At 42.2% G+C, this 21,629-nt stretch overlaps 1 long non-coding RNA gene across 1 annotated transcript; it reads left to right on the forward strand.

The window, feature by feature from the left end:
* Window positions 1-1,516: 1,516 nt before the first annotated feature.
* Window positions 1,517-19,440, forward strand: LOC142826958 (uncharacterized). Its single transcript, XR_016348687.1, has 3 exons — window positions 1,517-1,812; window positions 7,786-7,866; window positions 12,679-19,440. It is a non-coding gene; the product is annotated as an uncharacterized LOC142826958 (long non-coding RNA).
* The last annotated feature ends 2,189 nt before the right edge of the window (window positions 19,441-21,629 follow it).

The raw sequence follows: 21,629 nt of genomic DNA on the forward strand, positions 1-21,629 counted from the left end.
GGTTGTCAGCAGGTAAGACTGAATCTGTGCCCTCAGAAATGGAAGCCATGAGTCTCTACCACCTAAGCTAGAATGCAACTAGCTCTTAGCTAAAGCTTTAGAGCAGACTTCATTCTCCTGTCTCAGTGCTTCTGGGTTATACTATCATCTGGGAATGTCATTACCCCTGAAAGATCATTGCTTCATTGAATAATCATGCTCAGAATGGGAGAAGTGGTCTCAGGCAGGATGGAGAGCACTGAAAAGCAAGAAGAGAATTTTAAACTTGTCCCAAGATTCAACAGGTAATCAGTGCAATGATGGCAGAACCTAAATAACGTGTTTGTTCCATACCAGGGGAATTTTGATGACTATGAATTCATTCCCAGTAGTGTTTTAACCATTGAAGCTTGGAGGTCCTGTGCCAACCCCACCCACTGAATAATCATAAGATTTGTTTCAAATCAAAAAGCTTTATAAAATACATTTGTTTTGTTTGTTTTTTGGATTCTAAACCTTTCACAGTACACTCAGGTCACATTTATGATAAAGGTAGAAGAGAGGCGTTTAAATGAATGCTGAGGTTCTCACATATTCCGATGACTTCAGGAGCGGAGGTTTTAGGAAAACCACAAAATGGCATAATTGGCAACATTGGATACATGCACTGATGGAGCTAGGTCTGCATTCCAGGGGATGGGATGCAATTTCCTAGCCAGACAAAGGAACACTGCTGAGTTTTGCTTCTGCTATTGGATATTTAGCATGAAGGAGGGCACGTCCATGGTATGTTGCAGAGTACAAGTGATAGGCCTTGTTCACTTTGCCTTTCCTGTTGCTGGCATGTCTGGTTTTGGAGGCTCCTGGTAGGTAATGAGATTCCTGCCAGCGTGAAAGAAACAGTGAACTGTAAACTGAAGCTCCCAGGTAGTGACAAGAGTTAAGGAATTCTAGTTTGAAGAAGCCACTACACACACAGCATGCACGTTCTAATTTTAATGGCTTTTCCCACATGCGTATAAGTCAGCACTGCCTAATATGACTGTTTCTTGCCTGCGTTCTCTGGGCACCCATTACATTGTGCATATACAGCATCTGGAAATTAAACGAAGAATTAAATAATGGGTCTCTCATGGCTGGAGCATAGTAAAAATTATACAGTGAGTTTTTATATGTTTTTAATCTAGCAAAGTTAAAAGAGACTGAATGCTGGTCTTACAATAGGAGCATTTCAGATTGTTCCCAAGTTGGCAACAAGAGATTTATAATCCTTTGTTATAACATTGTTGTGATGATTGTAGTCAAGTCCCTCAGCTATCTGACACTACTGTGGATAATAAGAAACTGGTAAATTCTGCTATGTTTCTATTTAATATGACAGCTGAAGAACCTATCTAAAGCCTGTTGATAAATTTGGCACTATCTTCCTGTTTTCAATTAATTGAGATTTTGCAGTTATCACGATAGCATTGTCATTTGAACTGATTTAGTAAAATAAGAGTTCATGTCTCTGTAGCAAGGGGGCATGGGTACCGTTCAAGACTGACGGGGAAGAACTATCATCTGCTCCCTTGTGGGTGGAGCCAGGAAGGCCATGGTTGCCACACCAGAAGCTGAGGGATGGGACTGGAGTTGTAAAACAGGCAGGCCCTGTGGCTCAGTTGGGAAGGTGCTGTTGAGGGAGACAAATGCTCCCAACGAATGCATCAGGGGAACCTAAAGAGGAACTCTGCTGCATCAGGGATTGCCAGTCCTATGAGAGACACTGAGGAATTGCTTGGACTGTCACTGGGGATGTACCCCAGGGAGGTGGAGGACAACCTCAGGACCCAGGTATGTCCTGCAGGAAGAGAAGGGAGAATGTAGCCCAGGGACAGCTGATTCTCATCCAGCTGCACTGCTGCCTGAATCCAGGTCAGTGTGTTGTGGCTGACCCAGTGGTGGAAACCTCTGCCCCTGTCAGAGCCTTGGGTTGGGATCCAATAGAGCAGGACAGGCCTGGATCCTTTTACCCTGGCTGCCATCCCCTCCCTCGGGCTGTAGCTTCCCCTCTGTTGCCTGATTTTATGGGAGATTAATAATATTAGTTAGATAATATGGGTTATGGACTTGCCAATTAAGCTGAGCAGAGTATAATAAGGTTCTTGTCCCAGAATCAGGCTACATAGAATTTGCAGGGAGCCTTGGGATGTATGAGAAAGAAACTCACACTGAGAAGAAAAAGCAGCTTTAACCCTTTTATTGAGATGAAGGGAATAGTAATGGAGTCATACTTAAATAAGAATCAAATAATCAACCAATTACAAAAGCAATTATATTGTTCTAGCAGTACCTGTGGTATTATATATTATAAAAGATTATTGATTAATATACTCACAACATTCCTTGATAACCTGGTCATACGGGACAGGCCAAGCAAATAGGATGATCCAAGTCAGTCTTGTGTGAGAGGTGAAAAACATAGAAGAAGCTAGTGCTAAAAGCTATAGAAAGACTATAGAAGATAGCGTAAAGTTTGCTTAAAACAAATAATTAAGAACTAACAATGTCAACTAACAATGCACAAGCCGAACCTGCCCAACATAGTTGGTTGTTCTATTATAAGATCTGAGATCTAAGTGCCTTCCTTCCAGATCCAAACTTAATTTCCTTACCCACAAAATGTTATGACATTTTCATTCATATTAATAACCTATTTATAGCTATAGGTTATATTAGCAAATCCTCACTTCTCTTATTTCTGTCCTAACCAGTTATTTCCATGTTTTTGTGGTCCAAAAAAGACCATGAACTTCAGAATCCTTACCTACCAACTTGCTTTAACTTGCTCACTTATCTGTAGGAAGATCACAAAAATATATTGCATATGCTTTAGCTCACCTCCACCTATCTAGGGGAAAAGGCTCAAACAGATCTATGTTAACTTGCCATTTATTTTTCATGGGGAATTAAGCATAATTTCTTGTAATTCTTTTTTAGTTTTTTGACATTCATGAAACCCATATTCGGGAATGTTTGTTTTGTTTTGCTTTCCAAAAAAGCTTTCATTTTCCAGTGTTTGTCAAAAAACTGAAATATTTTAATATTTTAAAATTTTCTGTGAAAAGTTATGTTCAAGAAGCCATTTTTCATTGGGAAAAATGTTTTCATAACAAAATTGCACCCAGCTCTGATTACATCATCCACCAATGAAATGTAAACACCTCTGGAGTGACAGCTTTTGAACTGACACAGAAACATATAGACTGAGTTGGGAACTGTAACAGTATCAAATTTAGACATTCGTAATTTTTGGAAGGAAAAATGTTCTTATGTCAAATATAATAGACCATGGCAGTGCTATTAACTTCCACTATAAATTTACTAGTCTGTGTTGCTCTGAGTTATGAAGAATTTTTTCTGTTGTAATAATGTCAATAACAATATGGCTAAGCAGTCAACCAAGTCATCCTGCAACATTGAAAAGAATAATGATTCAAACATAGAATTAACATGCCTGCTATATTAATGGGCATCATGTAGCTCTTTTTAAGGATAAATCTGCAATTAGAATAGTTGTTGTCCTTTAATATGGCATTATATAAAGAACTGCCATAAAATATTAATTTTACGAACACCAAATTTGCAGTAGTTTTATGTTCTTATAAACTTTCAAGAGCAGTGAGAAATAATGTACATGATCTATATGATATAGTTAGAAAATTCAGTGATAAAAATGAGCTATTGAGCTCAGGAGATTCTAATTAAAGTTAGCTCACTTAAAAGTGTAATGAACTAAAACACTCTACAGAGCTCATATTTAGAATGAGTTATCAGGGAGTTAAAAAAAAACCAGCCACCTTTGCCAGCAATAACTAACTGTAATAATAAGCCACGTTCCATACTCTTGCTGAGACAGACTTTCACAAATAATTCAGGCAAATATTTAATAACTATTTTATTTTTATGTGTATTATGGTAGCGTCCAGAGACATCAGCTAGGATTGGACCCCATTGTAGTGTTCCTAACTCAGATACATAATAGAAGTGATTCTGAAGAAATCGGAATCAAATTGTAATGGTAGATTTGAATTATTAGTGTTTGGAAGGTTGCATCAAAGATGCACAGTAGAATTAGAAGACAGAACATTTCTTCTTTCAGTAGCATGCAGTGATAGACATTTAGAAACTGAAGGATCCCAAATGTTCCTAATGGAACAACATATTTGTATATAGCCAGGGCCAGCTCTAGGTTTTTTTGGCCCTCCCCCTTTTTTGTCCGAGGAGGGTGTGCATACAAATGCAGCTTGCATGGCTTGCTGTGGGTGCACGCGCAAATGCAGCTTGTGCGGCTTCCTGGGAGTGGGGCATACGCTTCAGGGGGAGCCCAAACCGCGGGGTATTTTCATCTCCTAGGAGAGCACCAGGGACTCCCCACATGAGGACAATGGGAGGGCAGGTTCATCCAAATCAAGTCAGCTAAAGACTTCCAAAGCACTCAGCTGTTCACATCACCTAGTGCTGGAGTCCCTGTCCCACTCCTTACTCTGCAAAGGGATTTTATTATTAGAAGCCTTATAATCACTCAGACTCCAACCCCCACACATAAGCTGTCCAACTCTTGGTGTCCATGGACAAGAATCAGCCTCACTATACAATGAGACAGTTCAAAGGGATTAAGAGAACTTTTGTTTCAACTCCCCAGCTCAACTGTCCAGAACAAGACAGGCACCAGACAAGAAAACCCCACTAGCCTAGGACCTATTCTATGAGTGCAGCCCTGTGCTTTCTCCTTCAGGGACGGACCAAACAGCCTCTGAAGCAAGGTGGATTGATTTAAATAGCTTTGATTTAAATCTCTAATTTTAATCATGATTTAAATTGGCAAGCAGAAAACCTAGGTTTAAATGAGTAATTAATCATTTAAATTATACTTTTAAAATATTATCCTAGAGGATGGTTGAGTCTTATTGATTAGCAACCTTTAAAACATGTTGATTTACAACTAAATATAACCTGTATGCCAAATTTGGTGCATCTATTTACTAACCAGGAGAATACACTCAGTATAGCTACCAAATAAATAAATGCCCAAATAATTGTGTAACTTACATGTAATCAGATTCTTAATTTTTATATTTTTATTCTATTACAAAATGGTGTGTAATAGGAATACTTAAGAGACAGGTTTTACCCCATTTATTATTTGCTAAGTGGTGGCTACTTTTTTTAAAACATCCGATTTGCATCTACTTTTGTCTGGACGGAAATTCTATTTAATATAAACAAAACCATCATTTAATTTTTGTATGAAATAAAACTACCTTAAATGTGAAGGACACATAACAAAAAAGTATCCAAACACATTTTGCATCTAAAATTCATTTATTAAACAAAGGAAATATCCATAGTAAATTTACCAGATTGAATCTAATCATCATGTTCTTCAAGATGTTAGAACGCTCTCATAACCAGTTTTTTACTGAGAGAAGAGGAAAACAAGTTTTTCTGGTTCGTCAACTCTTGGTTTTGCAACAGTGAATGAACTAATCATTGAATTGAACTAGCTGAATAAACCAAAGTGATAAAAACATTCTCTTTTCACCTGCAGAAGAAGCTACTGCTGATGTAAACACTGCTTCTGGGTATTTACACTAGTGAACTGGTAGAATTTCTTTAAAAGTTGACAGGAGACATGTTCTATTTAATTTTTAAATTTAATTTATAAGTTATTTAAATAGGTTAAGATAAATTTAGGCCATAACAATTTTTAATTTAATTTTAAAGGTATATTATTTAAAACAAAGCCTATTTAAATGGGATCACATTTCCAATTTTAATAAAGCTCTCCTGTCCCAGACAGGAAGGAACTTGGGGACATGAGCACTGAGAACACCAGAGTTCCCCTTCCTCAGACAAAGGGAGAGGGAGAATCACCTGGGTCCCAGGCAGGGGTGATGTTGTCAGCACACAGCACAAGGGGGCTGTGTGTGCGCGGGGAGGGTTCAGGGCCCAGAGAGTAGGGGGATGGGGGATAGTTTAGAGAGCCAGACAGGAGATGGGGATCCAGGTGGGAGGCGGGGGGGAAAGAAGAGGAGACGGGGTCCCAGCAGAGTTGCAGTGGGCCAGGAGGTGGGGTTGCTGGGCAGAGGCCGAACCAGGGGAGGAGAAGAGAAGAAAGAGGTAGCGGGGGGGAGGGAGTCGCGGGACAGTGGGCAGGGGCACACAGGCCAGAGGGGAACTGTCGGGCAAGGGAGGTTCACAGGCAGGGGAGATGTGGGGAAGAGAACACAAGCAGAGGGGGGCCAGAGGAGGTGGAGTTGTGGGGGTGGAGCATGGGGGGTGGTGGCCGGCCGGGGGGAGCACACGGACCGGGGGGTCTGCACTCACAAAGGTGAAGAAAAGGACGCCGGGCTCAGCCTCACCAACCGCAGCCGCCCTGCGCCGCCCTCCAGGAAGCACCCCAGCAGGGGCTGCACCTCAGGGCTGCGCATGCAGAGCTCCCAGCACCCCGGGGACAGGTGCAGGCTCTGAGCAGCTGGGTGTGGGGCTCCCAGCTCGGTTCGGCCTCTGCGGGGCTCCCCGCCATCCTGTTCCTCCTGCAGGCCGGAATGCCGCCCCAACAATGTGCCGCCCCAAGCACCTGCTTGTTGTGCTGGTGCCTAGAGCCAGCCCTGTATATAACTGTGATTAACTTAGCATGAAAGGGGAAAATCTGGTTCCCCTTTAATCCTCAGTGAGAAAGTATGGCACAAAAGACCCCAGAACCAATAAAGTTCTGCTGGGCACAAGTGGAATCTGGGGTCTGAGGGTACATCTACACAGAGGGGCTAAAGTCAAATTAAGCTACGCAACTTCAGCTATGCCAATTGCGTAGCTTAAACTAAAATAGCTTAATTCAGCTTTTGGTGCTGTCTACACAGCAGGAAGTAGAGGGAGGAACACTCTTCCTTGACCTCCCTTACTTCTCGTGAATTGAGGGTTACTATGAGTCTGAGTAAAAAGTCCTCCAGCTTGACATTATTTTGAAATAAAGGCTTGTAGTGTAGACGCACACTATGTTATTTCGGAATAACATTAGTTATTCCGAAATAATGCTGCTGTGTAGATGTGCCCTGAGAGGGCACCAGAGGAGGCTTGTGCAACCTTAGGCTGCGTCTAGATTGGCATGATTTTCCAGAAATGCTTTTAACGGAAAAGTTTTCTGTTAAAAGCGTTTTCGGAACAGAGCGTCTAGATTGGCATGGACGCTTTTCCGCAAAAGCACTTTTGCAGAAAAGCGTCTGTGCCAATCTAGATGTGCTTTTCCACAAAAAAGCCCCGATCGCCATTTTCACGATCGGGGCTTTTTTGTGGAAAACAAATCTGAGCTGTCTAAAAGGGACTTTTGCCCAAACGGGAGCAGAATAGTATTTCTGCAAGAAGCACTGATTTCTTACAGTAGGAAGTCAGTGCTTTTGCGGAAATTCAAGCGGCCAGTGTAGACAGCTGGCAAGCTTTTCCGGAAAAGTGGCTGATTTTCCGGAAAAACTGGCCAGTCTAGACACAGCCTTAGAAATTCATGCAGCTATGTCCTGTAGGGACTACATTTGCACAAGAAGAGCAGGGGTTTAGTGAGGGGAGTAGAGGAGAAGAAGTGGTGTGATCACAGCTATGCCTTCTGACTAACAAACTCGAGTAGAGTTACTCCAGATTTACACCAGAACAAATAAGAAGAGAATAGGAGCTTGAACTGCAGATCTCTTTTTCTTTTGTATGCTCATTTACCACATTAACACTGAATTAACATGGGAAGATTTGCACTGAATTTACGGTATGTTTCTTTAGGCTCCACAGCTTGGTATGTTAACATCACCTTTACTATGCTGGGTTAGCACTGAGAGTCAGCTGTTATTGAATCTTCAGAGGGTAAGTGATTGGAAGAGTTGAAACTACATTTTTCCAAAGAAGTGGGGAGGGTTAGTGGAAGAAATTAATCTTGAAAAAATATTGTTATTGTTAAAAATCTGAACAGCAATGTAGTAATGGCAGTCAATTTCCCCTGCCCACAATGCCATTCTAATCTCCTCCCTGCCTATTGCACAGTTCTTCATTTTAAATTGGACATATTTGTTATGTTCTTGCTGAAAAGGCCCTGTAGAGCTTCCTTTGCCCTCTTCACAGGTACCAGCAAATGGTTATTCACAAGAAGACCTAATGCTGTAGGAAAAGGAAAATGGAGGTTACAGGAGCTATAAGAAACCTGAATGCCCTAAAACAGCTTTTGGGAATCCAATGAAGCCATATTGAGGCAGGAACTTTATTTCCTCTCTTTCTTCAATTATTATTAAAACAGTAAAAGTAAATGATGAGTCTAACATGCTAGTGAAATGTAAGAATTTGTGTCCATAATATCATATAGATTATTACATTATAATACCAACAAAGGACACAAGCTTCTGTGTCACAAAGGTAAATGGGAGCAAGACTTCTAGAATCAAATGTTCATAGACACTTATGAGCTTAAACAACTTTTAAGAAGAGATTTACAAACAAGTGCTTAAGGACTGACCAGCATAGCTATAGCAGAATAATTGTACCGCTATCGCTAAGCCAGTCAAATGCCCCGTGTCAACACTCTATTCTAAAATAAATGTAGCTTCATCCCAGTATATCTAATCTACTTTAGGGTAACTGTTGAATTATGGAAGTAAACTAATAATACTGAAATAAAATATATAAAGTGAGGAATGGCCACAGTAAGGGAGATCAAAACTTTTTGTCTCCCTGAGCCTAAGAACAAAGGGCTATTCAATTAAATTAAAAAGTGGGAAATGCAAAATCAATAGAAGAAATTTCTTCACCCACTGCATAGAACTGTGGAATTCACTGCCGTGGGTCTTCTATTGAGACCAAGAACTTGGAAAAAAAATTTTAAATATTCTTACTATTCATGTGGATACCACAAATATCCAGAATCATCATAATGAATTATAATAAAAATTTTGGAAGAGTTATTACATCCATTAAAATCATTTAAATAAAACAAAATACAATCTAGCATGGGGGCAAAGGGCAGATTATTCCATATCTGCCTATTGTGGGGTTCTTATAACTACTTTTTCCGTATCTGGTACTCCACCAGATACTGGAATAGATGGACATGGTGGTTGATCCAGAACAGCAGTTTCAATGTTCAAACAACTCAGGGGTTGTTGAACCAGCAGAGGCAACAAATTCCAAATTCAAGAGATCTCCACTGAGAACCCTTGGCTACCAAGCCCACAGTGATGAAAATTAAGGGAAAACTCATGCTGCTCAGAGGGAGATGCTACTCACACAGCTAGGATACAAACAAATTGTAACATATTTCAATTGTAATGCTTGAATTGCACCTGCAAGCTAATAGAAATCCAGAGCAGCTGTCACTGAATAGGCCCAATATGTTTCCTCCTGTGAACAGTGCTAAGCAGTCAGGCAGCCACATTCCGCACCAGATGTAATTTCTGTCTGGTTTTCAAGTGTGTCCCTACGTGGAGCATATTACATTGATCCGATGCAGAAGCTACAAAAGCACAGATAAATAGTAGCATGATGCCCAAGAGGAAAGATTACAGATGTGTCTGCAGAGAGAGATAAAAATAAAGGAATTTATGAATGCCCACCAATACCATATTGAATTCCAAGAGGGACTAATCCAAAACCAACCTGAATTTACAACGCTTGAATTAACCTTTTCTTGAATCCCCAGAGAAGTAGAAGTGGTCCATTGCTACTGCAGAGTTTAGCAATGATAAAACAAAGGTATAAAAAATCAATTTCTGCTCTAAATTACTGCAGTGTTACTCTGGAATAATTCCATGTATTTCATAGGAACTACTAAGAGCAGAATTTCACTAATCCTTGTTATTAGTATGGAAATGGATGGTCCCATGTTTGAAGTGGATGTGTAGATTGCCCACACGAAGGTGTGAAGCTAAACTGCTCTCTCTGGGTATGTCTACACTACAGAGTTAGTTCGAACTAACTTAGTTCGAATTAGTTAATTCGAACTAAGCTAATTCGAACTAACACATCTAGAACTAAAAACTAGTTCGAATTAGCGTTTTGCTAATTCGAACTAGCATGTCCACATTGAGTGGACCCTGAACAGGGCTTAAGGATGGCCGGAAGCAGTGCCGGCAGGGCATCAGAGGAGGACTTAGAGCGTGGAGCTGCTGTCTCAGGCTAGCCGAGGGCTGCGCTTAAAGGGACCCGACCCCCATCCCGGACAGACAGTTCTCAGGGGTGCCCCGCTTGAAAACCAGTCCTGGCTTGGAGTGCCCGGAGTGCCCACACTGGGCACATCACAGCCCTCAGCCATCAGACCGGCTGCACTTGCCGCAGGCTGCCATCTGGGGAGAGGGGGCAATTGGGGGGCTGCAGGAGAGCACCCCCAGAAGCCCGCAGAGCCAGCCCAGTCCTCCCCATCAGGGGCTCGTACCCCATTCCTCCCTCACCTCCTTCCACTTACCCTTCCCTAGCCCCCTTCCTGATGTATAAAATAAAGGACAATTGTGTTCAAAAATAGAATCTCTCTTTATTGAACAAAACTGGGGGAGACTGGGAAAAGGAGGTGGGAGAGGGGAAAAGAGAGGGTGGAAGAGGGGAGGGCAACTACAATGATGAGGGGTTTGGAACAGGTCCCATATGAAGAGAGGCTAAACAGACTGGGACTTTTCAGCTTAGAAAAGAGGAGATGGAGGGGGGATATGATAGAGGTCTATAAAAGCATGAGTGGGGTGGAGAGGGTGCATACAGAAAAGTTCTTCATGAGTTCCCATAAAGAAGGACTAGAGGACACCAAAGGAAAGGAATGGGTAGCAGGCTTCAAACTAGTAACAGAAAGTTGTTCTTCACAAAGCAAATAGTTAACCTGTGGAACTCCTTGCTGCAGGAGGCTGTGAAGGCTACAGCTAGAACAGAGTTTAAAGGGAAGTGAGATCAAGTCATGGAGGTTGGGTCCATGGAGTAGTCTTAGGCAGGGGGTAGGAGTGGTGTCCCTGCCCAAAGTTTGTGGAAGACTGGAGAGGGATGGCACGAGACAAATGGCTTGGTCACTGTCTTCGGGCCATCCCCTCCAGGGTCCCTAGGGTTGGCCGCTGTCGGCAGACAGGCTACTGGGCGAGATGGACCTTTGGTCTGACCCAGGACGGCCATTGTAAGCTCAGGGCTCAGGGTTGGGGTCTCAGTGGACCCCCTTGATTTTCATGCACACCTGCTCCTGGGTGGCCAGGCTGGCAGCTCTCCTGCCCTAGACGGCCACTTTCCTGTGCCTAGTGCGGAGATCGTGGCCGAGGTCCACGATGTCTACACTAGCCCAAGCGGGTGCCCGCCTCTTGCGGTCCCGGGCAAGCTCCCGGGAGCCGCCAGCCTGGTCCCGGGAAGAGGGGGTGGGCTGGGGGACATCGGGTGGGTGGCTCGATCCGTGCCAGGTACAGGGTCTGCTGGCTGGGTGCTGGCAGGCTTGCACCTGGCACGGGCACCGTAGCCAGCCCGTGCCCCTTTAAGGGGTCCGGGGCCGGGAGGGGGGCAGACGAGTTTCCCTGGTGTTGGCCAGAGTGGCCACCAGGGAAACCTGGGGCGGGCTAGCCTCCCACTAGTTCGAATTAAGGGTCTACACAGCCCTTAATTCGAACTAGTAAGTTCGAACTAGGCTTAGTCCTCGTAGAATGAGGTTTACCTAGTTCGAACTAAGCGCTCCACTAGTTCGAATTAAGTTCGAACTAGCGGAGCGCTTGTGTAGCGCCTATCAAAGTTAATTCGAACTAACGTCTGTTAGTTCGAATTAACTTTGTAGTGTAGACATACCCTCAGACAACAATATATGAGGAGCCACTCAGTTTCCAGTATCTAATTCCAACTGTGCACGTTGGGTACAGTGAGAAAGATGACATTTTGCAAAAGAACTGTCAATGCAATTGAATACTGGCGCACATGATACTATTCTGTGCAGAGCTTTTCTGTCAGCCTGGTCGTTGAGTATGTGGGACCATAATCTGCTTTCATTTAACCCTGTAAGATTCCATTGACACGCTGGATGTGAGAGAAAAATTCTCCCCTTTTGGAATTGCATGGGTGACCACAACAACAAAATTTCTCTCACTGTGTGTAGTTTTCTCTCCAGTGCTTTTTCTATTAAGAACATAGGAATGGCCATACTGGGTCAGACCAAAGGTCCATCTATCTCAGTATCCTGTCTGCCAACAGTGGCTAATAGCAGATGCCCAGAGGAAGGGAACACAACAGGTAGTCCTCATGTGATCCCTGTCCTATCACACATTTCCAGGAAAACAGAGGCTAGGGATACCATTCCTACCCATCCTGGCTAATAGCCATTGATAGACCTAACTTCCATGAATCTGTTAAAGTCCTAGTCTTCACCACATCCTATGGCAAGGAGTTCCACAGGTTGACTGTGTACTGAGTGAAGAAAAACTTTTTTTTGTTTGTTTTAAACTTGCTTCCTATTAATTTCATTTGGTGACCCCTAGTTCTTATATTGTGAGAATAACTTTTCCTTATTCACTTTTTCCACACCAGTCATGATTTTATAGACCTCTTTCATATCCTCCCCTTAGTCTCCTCTTTTCTAAGCTGAAAAGTCCAATCTCTCTTCATCTGGGACCTGTTCCAAAACCCTAATAATTTTTGTTGCCCTTTTCTGAACCTTTTCCAATGCCAGTATATCATTTTTTTTAGATGAGGCGACCACATCTGTATGCAGTATTCAAGATGTGGGCATACCACTATATAAAGGTAATAAGGTATTTTCTGTCTTATTCTCTATCCTTTTTTAAATTATTCCTAACGTTCTATTTGTTTTTTTTGACGGCTGCTGCACACTGAGTGGATGTTTTCAGAGAACTATCCACAATGATTCCAAGATCTCTCTCTTGAGTAGTTAATTAGTCCCCGTCATATTGTATGTATAGTTGAGATTATTTTTTCCAATGTGCATTATCCACATTAAATTTATCAGTTATCCACATTAAATTTATCAGTTATCCACATTAAATTTAATTTGCCATTTCGTTGCCCAATCACTTAGTTTGGTGAGATCTTTTAGAAGCTCTTCAGAGTCTTCTTTGTTCTTACCTATTTTGAGCAGTTTGGTATCATCTGCACATTTTGCCACCTCACTGTTCACCCCTTTCTCTAGATCATTTATAAATAAGTTGAATAGGATGGATGCCAGGACAGACCCTTGGGGGTACCCACTAGTTACCTCTCTCCACTTGGAAAACTTACCATTTATTCCTACCCTTTGTTTTCTGTCTTTTATCCAATTATCAATCCATGAAAGGACCTTTCTTCTTATCCCATGACTACTTAGAATCATAGAATACTAGGACTGGCAGGGACCTCGAGAGGTCATCAAGTCCAGTTCCCTACCCTCATGGCAGGACCCAGTACTGTCTAGACTATCCCTGGTAGACATTTATCTAACCTACTGTGACAGGGCGCCTGCCCTGCACTAGTCCTTTAAGACCAGGACTCAGGCCCGGAGCCGGGGCTAGACAGAAAGAGGCCAGCTGGAGCGGTTTAGGGCCAGTGAGAGCCCAGCTGGCAACTATCTAGGGCAGCCCAGTTGGCTTGTGGAAACCAGCTGAACCCATTAGGGGAGTGACAGCCCAGCTGGCCTGTATAGATAGAGAAGCACAGGTTGCTTAGGAAAGGCCAGTGGAGGGCTGACTGCAGGGGAAGCAGGAGCTCCTTGGAGGGAGACAGCCGAAGTAGAGGAACGGGAGCTGGGAGCTTTCCCTCAGCGGTTGCCAGGGACCCAGAAGAGGCCGGAGGAAGGCGGAGGAAAGTTGTTGCCAACCGGAGACTGCCTGTCGAGGGGACGCCAGCCTGGAGATCGCAGCCAGCCGGGCAAGTCCAGGGAAGGAAACCTCGGGGATCCAGGTAGGAAGTAGCCCAGGGCAGGAGCGGGAGTCGCCCCTCCCGGCCAGAGAACCTCGGTGCGTTTCGGCTGGACGGCCACCGAGGGAGTGATCCGGTACCAAGTCACTCACAGGGCCCTGGGCTGGGACCCGGTGGAGTAGGGTGGGCCCGGGTCTCCCTACCTGGGGTGCGCCCCGCTACAACAGTTATAAACTGCTTTGTGGACTCGGCCTTGCTTAAAGGGCCAGCTATATACGACATTGTTGCCGATGATGAGCAACCCGTAAAGACTGTAACTTGCCCTGAGAGGGGCTATATGAGGACAGTCAGGGGGCACTGAGGCACACTGGGGTGTGAACCCCCTGATACCTACTCTTAAATATCTCCAGAGATGGAGATTCTACAACCTCCTTAGGCAATTTATTCCAGTGTTTAACCACCCTGACAGTTAGGAATTTTTTCCTAATGTCCAACCTAAATCTCCCTTGCTGCAGTTTAAATCCATTGTTTCTATTTTGCTGATCTCCCTTCTACCCTTCCTTAGAATTTATGATCACTTTCACCCACGCTGCCTTCCACTTTCAAATTCTCAACCAGTTCCTCCCTATTTGTTAGGATCAAATCTAGAACAGCTCCCTGCGGTAGCTTTTTCAACTTTCGGAAATAAAAAGTTGTCTCCGATGCAGTCCAAGAACTTATTGGATAGTCTGTGCCCCGCTGTGTTGTTTTCCCAACATATATCTAGATAGTGAAGTCCCCCATCACCACCAAATTTGGGGTTTTGGATGATTTATTGTTAGCTGTTTAAAAAAGGCCTCATCCACTTCTTCCACCAGGGTAGGTGGCCTGTAGTAGACTCCTAGCATGACATCTCCCTTGTTTTTAACCCCTTTTAGCCTAACCCAGAGACTCTCAACACTTTCGTCTCCTATGTCCCTCACCATCTCACTTCAAGTGTGTTCATTTTTAATATATAAGTCAACACCTCCTCACTTACTTTACTTAAGAGCCTTTGGTGAGGGACCTTGTCAAAGGCTTTCTGGAAATCTAAGTATACTATATCCACTGGATCCCCCATATCCATGTGATTGTTGACCCCCTCAAAGAACTCTAGTAGATTAGAAAGGCATGATTTCCCTTTGCAGAAACCATGTTGACTTTCCCCCAACAAATTATGTTAATCTATGTGTCTGACAATTTTATTCTTTACTATAGTTTTAACTAATTTGACTGGTTTTGACGTTAGACTTACCAGTCTATAATTGTCAGAATCACCTCTAGAGCCCTTTTTAAATATTGGCATCATGTTAGCTATCTTTCAGTCATTAGGTACTGAAACTGATTTAAAGACTAGGATACAAACCACAGTTAATAGTTCTGCAATTTCACATTTGAGTTGTTTGAGAACTCTTGGGTGAATGCCATCTGGTCCTGGTGATTTGTTACTGTTAAGTTTATCAATGTGTTCTAAAACCTCATTTAATGATACCTCAATCTGGGACAGTTCCTCAGATTTATCTCCTAAAAAGAATGTCTCAGGTTTGGGAATCTCCCCGATATCCTCAGCCATGAAGACTGAAGCAAAGAATTCATTCAGCTTCTCCGCAAAGACTTTCTCATCTTTGCATGCTCCTTCAGCATCTCAATCATCCAAGGGCCCCACTGGTTGTTTAGCAGACTTCCTGCTTCTGATGTACTTTAAAAACTCATTTTGTTATTATTTTTTGAGTTTTTGGCTAGCTGTTCTTCAAACTCCTTTTTGGCTTTTCTTATTATATTTTTATACTTAATTTGACAAATTTATGCTTCTTTCTATTTTCCTCACTAGGATTTGACTTCCACTTTTTAAAAGATGTCTTTTTATCTCTTACTGCTTCTTTTACTTGGTTGTTAAGCCACTGTGGCACTTTTTTGGTTCTTTTACTGTGTTTTTTAATTTGAGGTATACATTTAAGTTGGGCCTCTATTATGGTGTCTTTGAAAAGTTTCCATGCAGCTTTCAGATATTTTACTTTTGCACTGTACCTCTTAATTTCTGTTTAACTAACTTTGTCATTTTTGTGTAGTTCCCCTTTTTGAAAATAAATGCCACAGTGTTGGGCTGCTGAGGTGTTTTTCCCACCACAGGGATATTAAATTTTATTAGATTATGGTCACTATATCCAAGCAGTCCGGTTATATTTACCTCTTGGACCAGATCCTGCACTCCATTTAGGACTAAAGCAAGAATAGCTCGTCCCCTTGAGTGTTCCAGAACCAGCTGCTCCAAGAAGCAGTCATTTAAGGTACCAAGAAATGTTATGTCTGTATTCCCTCCTTAGGGACGTGTACTCAGTCAATATGGGGATAGTTGAAATCCCCCGCTGTTATTGAGTTTTTTATTTTGATAGCCTCTCTAATCTCCCTTAGCATTTCATAGTCACTATCACTGTCCTGATCAGGTGGTCAATAATATATCTCTACTACTATATTCTTATTATTGGAGCGTGGGATTACTATCCATAGAGATTCTATGAACATTTTGGCTCAATTAAGATTTTTACTTCATTTGATTCTACATTTTCTTTCATGTATAGTGCCACTCCCCCACCAGCATGACCTGTTCTGTCCTTCCGATATATTTTGTCCCCTGGTATGACTGTGTCCCATTGATTGTCCTCATTCCACCAAGTTTCTGTGATGCCTATTATATCAATATCCTCCTTTGAAACGAGGGACTCTAGTTCACCCATCTTATTATTTAGACTTCTAGCATTTGTGTATAAGCACTTTAATAATTTGTCACTATTTATCTGTCTGCCGTTTCCTGATGTTAGACACTTTTTCATTTGATTGTCTCATCTGATCTGACCCATACTTTCATCCTCTCCTCCTGACTAGAATATAGAGAATCTCTATTAATAGACTGTCCCCTAAGAGATGACTCTGCTCAATCCATGTGCTCTTCTGCACCCATCGGCTTTCCCCTAGCCTTTAGTTTAAAAACTGGTCTACAACCTTTTTAATGTTAAGTGCCAGCAGTCCAGTTCCATTTTGGTTTAGGTGGAGCCCATCCTTCCTGTATAGGCTCCCCCTATCCCCAGCTCCTAAAATCTAAACCCCTGCTTTCGATATCATCATCTCATCCGCACATTGAGACTCTGAAGCTCTGCCTGCCTACCTGGCCCTGTGTGTGGAACTGGAAGCATTTCAGAGAACGCTACCATAGAGGTCCTGGATTTCAGTCTTTTTCCTAGCAGCCTAAATTTGGCCTCCAGAATTTTTCTGCTACCCTTTCCTATATTGTTGTTACCTACATGTACCACGACCACCAGCTCCTCCCCAGCACTACACATAAGTCTATCTAGAAGTCTCGAGAGATCTGCAACCTTCGCACTGGGCAGGCAAGTCACCATATGGCAGAGGTTCTCAAACTTTGTGATACTCGCGATCCCCTAAAATGCTAAATGAATTTGTGTGACCCCACCCTCACTGCTCCATGAGTAAAGCTAATCATTTTATTGGGATTAGGATTGGACAAGAAATAAATATGCCAATAGCTTTTGATAACTAAATTTTTATTGGAACTAGACAAAAAAATATCAAATTTGGAATCATATTGTTTAATGTGAAGAATGAGCTTGTTATGTATAATTTTTGAAATCTGGGTTTCATTGTCAAGCTAGCCACTCTCATATCTTGTTCTACATTTACTTTTGATCGATATTTGCTTTTCATAGCAGCAACTGCAGAAAACCCTGACTCGCACAAATAAGATGTTGCAAATGGGATTAGTATTTTCATAGTCTTCTCGCTTAATTCTTTGTACTCATTTTGCACACTGATCCAAAATTCAGAGAGACATTGTTGAGAATTTTATTTTTAAAGCAATGTCAGAAGAGATATCAATGATTTACTCCTCCTCGGTAGTAGTGAGTGTATCAGCTATTAGTTTAGCGTTGAATGGGTTCCTTATCCAATCAAATTTTTCAATATCAATATCTGAGAAATAGTTCTTAAAGTGAAATTTTAAAGAAGAAAGGTGATTTAAAATACAAAATTTCACATCTTCACTAATATGTGTGTTATTGCTTTCAATAAATTGTTTTAAAGTAGGAAACATCTAAATTTGAATTTTTCATTTTGCTCTGCGACAGTTCAACTTTCCTAATAAACACTTTCAATTATCATAGAGTTCAAGAATATTATTATTACCACCTTGCAGTGAGGTATTAAGAGTGTTCAGCTTATTAATATGTCACTTAAATATGCTAACTGCATATTGGAATTAGTCAATAAACATGTGTGCACTATTATGCCTTTCCTCAATTAAATACTGGTGAAGTTCATTCCTTAGTTCGAAAACACGTGTCAAAACGTTTCCCCGAGACAGCCATCTTAGCCTCACAGTAAAACAGCAAGGAAGTGAGTTCAGCGCCCATCTCTCTCAAAATCTTGCAAACATCCTTGGCTTTATAGGCCCAGTTTTTATATAGTTCACAACATTTATGGTTGCTTGTAGAACATTCACCAATGCCGGGCTCAAATCTTTTGAAGCAAGAGTTTTCCTATGAATCATACAGTGTGTCCAAACAGCACCAGGATATTTTTGGCATATTAAATCTTGAAGTCCTTTATGAAAGCCTGACATAGAGCATGCTCCGTCAGTGCATATGCCCACGCAGTTCAATCACTATAAGAGATTTGACTTTATAAAGATATCAATTATATTGAAAAGATCCTCAGCTTTACTCGACCCTGTAATTTCTTTACAGAAGAGTAAATCTTCATTTATTTTACCATAATCAACTAATCTAACGTATGTTATTAAATGAGCATCTTTAGCGTTATCCGTTGACTCATCTATCTGAATGGCAAATGATTTGCTTCTTATTTTTTCAATTAGTTGCTCATTAAGATCTTCTGCCGTATCTGCAATTCGGTGGCAAACAGTGTCATTAGACAAAGGGATACTTAAAAGCTGTTTAGCACTAGACTCCCCCAACATAGTTGTAACCATATCAATATCTGATGGAAGTATTAAATTTTCTCCAGTTGTGTCAGGCGTTTTGCACTGAGCAATTCTGTATGCAACTTGATAAGAAGCTAAAAGTGATTTTCAAGGGACAGTTATATATTTAACTAGACTCACATTTTGTTGTTTCATTTATCTCTTTTTCGAATGAAAAAATCTCGAGGTTTGTTAGTTAAGTCTGCATGACTTGTTTCCAGATATTGTTTTAGTTTGCTTGGCTTCATACTTTCAGCGGATAGCATTTTCTGACAAATAACACATTGAGGCTGTTCTATCCCAGTAACAAAAACACTTACAAAACCAAAAGATATGTAACTTTCATCATACTTTCTTGATTTAGGCCTATTTTTATCAGCAATATCGGTAGATTTGTCATCAGCTTTTCGCTTATCACCCAACAAAAGCCTTTCCATGTTGTAATGCTAAAAATTTAAAATAACATAAAAGTTTTTATAAATTTATAATAATTGATAAAAGAATGGAACTTCACATACATTCCAAAGACTACTAAAGACATTTTACTAGTAATCAGACATTTTTTCAAGAGAAAAACCAAATACAGCTGCGACCCCCCTCTAAGTTGCTCGTGACCCCCCCCCCCCCCCCCAGGGGTCAGGCCTCACAGTTTGAGAAACGCGGCCATACATTTCTCCTATCATCACAAACTTAGCTATCTGTGTTTCTAATGATCAAATCCCACGTTAATAACACCTGCCTTTTCCTAATGACTGGCGTTCCCTCCCCTGGAGATGTATCCTCAGGGTATGTCTACACTACCCTCCTAGTTTGAACTAGTAGGGTAATGTAGGCATACCGCACTTGCAAATGAAGCCCGGGATTTGAATTTCCTGGGCTTCATTTGCATAAGCGGGGAGCCGCCATTTTTAAAACCCCGCTGGTTCGAATCCCGTGCAGCGTGGCTACACAGGGCTCGAACTAGGTAGTCCGAACTAGGATTCCTATTCCGAACTACCGGTACACCTCGTGGAATGAGGAACGTGGACCGGAAGTTCGGAATAGGAATCCTAGTTCGAACTACCTAGTTCGAGCCCCGTGTAGCCGCGCTGCACGGGGTTCGAACCAGTGGGGTTTTAAAAATGGCGGCTCCCCGCTTATGCACATGAAGCCCGGGAAATTCAAATCCCGGGCTTCATTTGCAAGTGTGGTATGCCTACATTACCCCGCTAGTTCGAACTAGGAGGGTAGTGTAGACATACCCTCAGTGTGAGAGGATACCACAACATCCTCTGGAAAGAAGGTCCCAACTATTTCCTTTTGCTCCAGTTGACTGTTTTCCTTCCCCGAGCCTTTCATCTTCCTTACCAGCACAGGGGCTGTCTGACTGGAGGTGGGACAGTTCTACAGTGTCCCAGAAAGCCTCATCTATGTACCTCTCTGCCTCTCTTAGCTCCTCCAACTCAGGCATCCTGGCCTCCAAAGCCCGTACATGGTCTCTGAGGGCCAGGAGCTCCTTGCATCGAATGCACACATATGCCACCTGTCCACAGGGCAGGTATTGCTTGATACTGGGAGTTTTGGCTGAGTAAGGACTTTATGGAATATTTGTCTTACATTCTGAGAGTTAGATGATAGATCATCTGTGAATATACAAGGGAGAAAAATGAAAAGATCATTCTCCTCTTCATACCCAATACCAAGGCCAATCACAGTCCTATGCTTGAGCAGCCAAGAACAGGGAGAGGCTAGCATGCTGCTGGCAGTGGAAACCCCAAAGGAACTGCAAAGGGGAACACTGATGATGAGCCCCTGGCTTTGTTTCCCTTCTGCATTAGCCAGAAGAGCAGATCCTGGGCAGAGGGACCTCTATATTTTACCTTATTAAAGGGTTTACGAGCGGCTGCTGCCATACATATTCTCTCTACGCCCAGATGTATTCCACCTGATTCTGGGGTGATGCAAAACACACACCAATACACACAAAATGGAGCCTCAGAAGACCTGTCCAGACCCAGCAACAGAGCTTTACCCTTTAGTTTCTGTGATGGTGCTTTTGCTATTAAATTTCCTCTGAAGAATTCCTTTATGCTTTCAGTATTTGTCATCATGGAACTGAGACTCTTTGTTAAAGGCTTAGCTTGCTAGAAAAAACTAAAAAGCATATAAGCCTGATGAGAGAGCAATTTTTTCACTTAATTATGGCATGCCTGCCTCAAACTGTAATAGAGACGTTATAGTTTAAAATGAGTATTTCAGGGCTGGGAGATAAAGGGCTGTTCATCTCACACAAGGATGTAAACTGAACTTCCTAACCTAAATAGAATGCCGGTTTTCTCAAATATAAAGGCCTGTCTGTATTTTATTAATAATTCTTTTATATGCAGCTCTCAGACTCATAGGATGGGATTGTATATTGCCCCCTTCCCGCCTCCCTCCCCCCACACCCTCTCCACACACACACACACACACACACACACACACACACACACACACACACACACACACACACACACACATGTCTGTAAGGACACCATTCATGCAGGGGCTGATCTCTCAACTTTCTCCAAGACCTGCTAACATGTTTAAATGTATAGTTAATGAAAAATATGAGCATTCACAGTATTTTGGATGCCACTTTATAATCCCTCCCACCATCCTTTAGAAGACCTTGAATTCTACATTTATCTCTATCTGTGTAACTAAGTGAAGCTCATGTCTATACCAAGGGGTCTCAACAAGGGGGATGCAGACAGCTTCAGGGCTTCATTCTGTCCTTCCACATTTCCAAATAGAA

Source organism: Pelodiscus sinensis, chromosome 2, assembly GCF_052426305.1.
Source record: "Pelodiscus sinensis isolate ZL-2025 chromosome 2, ASM5242630v1, whole genome shotgun sequence".
Taxonomy (NCBI): domain Eukaryota; kingdom Metazoa; phylum Chordata; order Testudines; family Trionychidae; genus Pelodiscus; species Pelodiscus sinensis.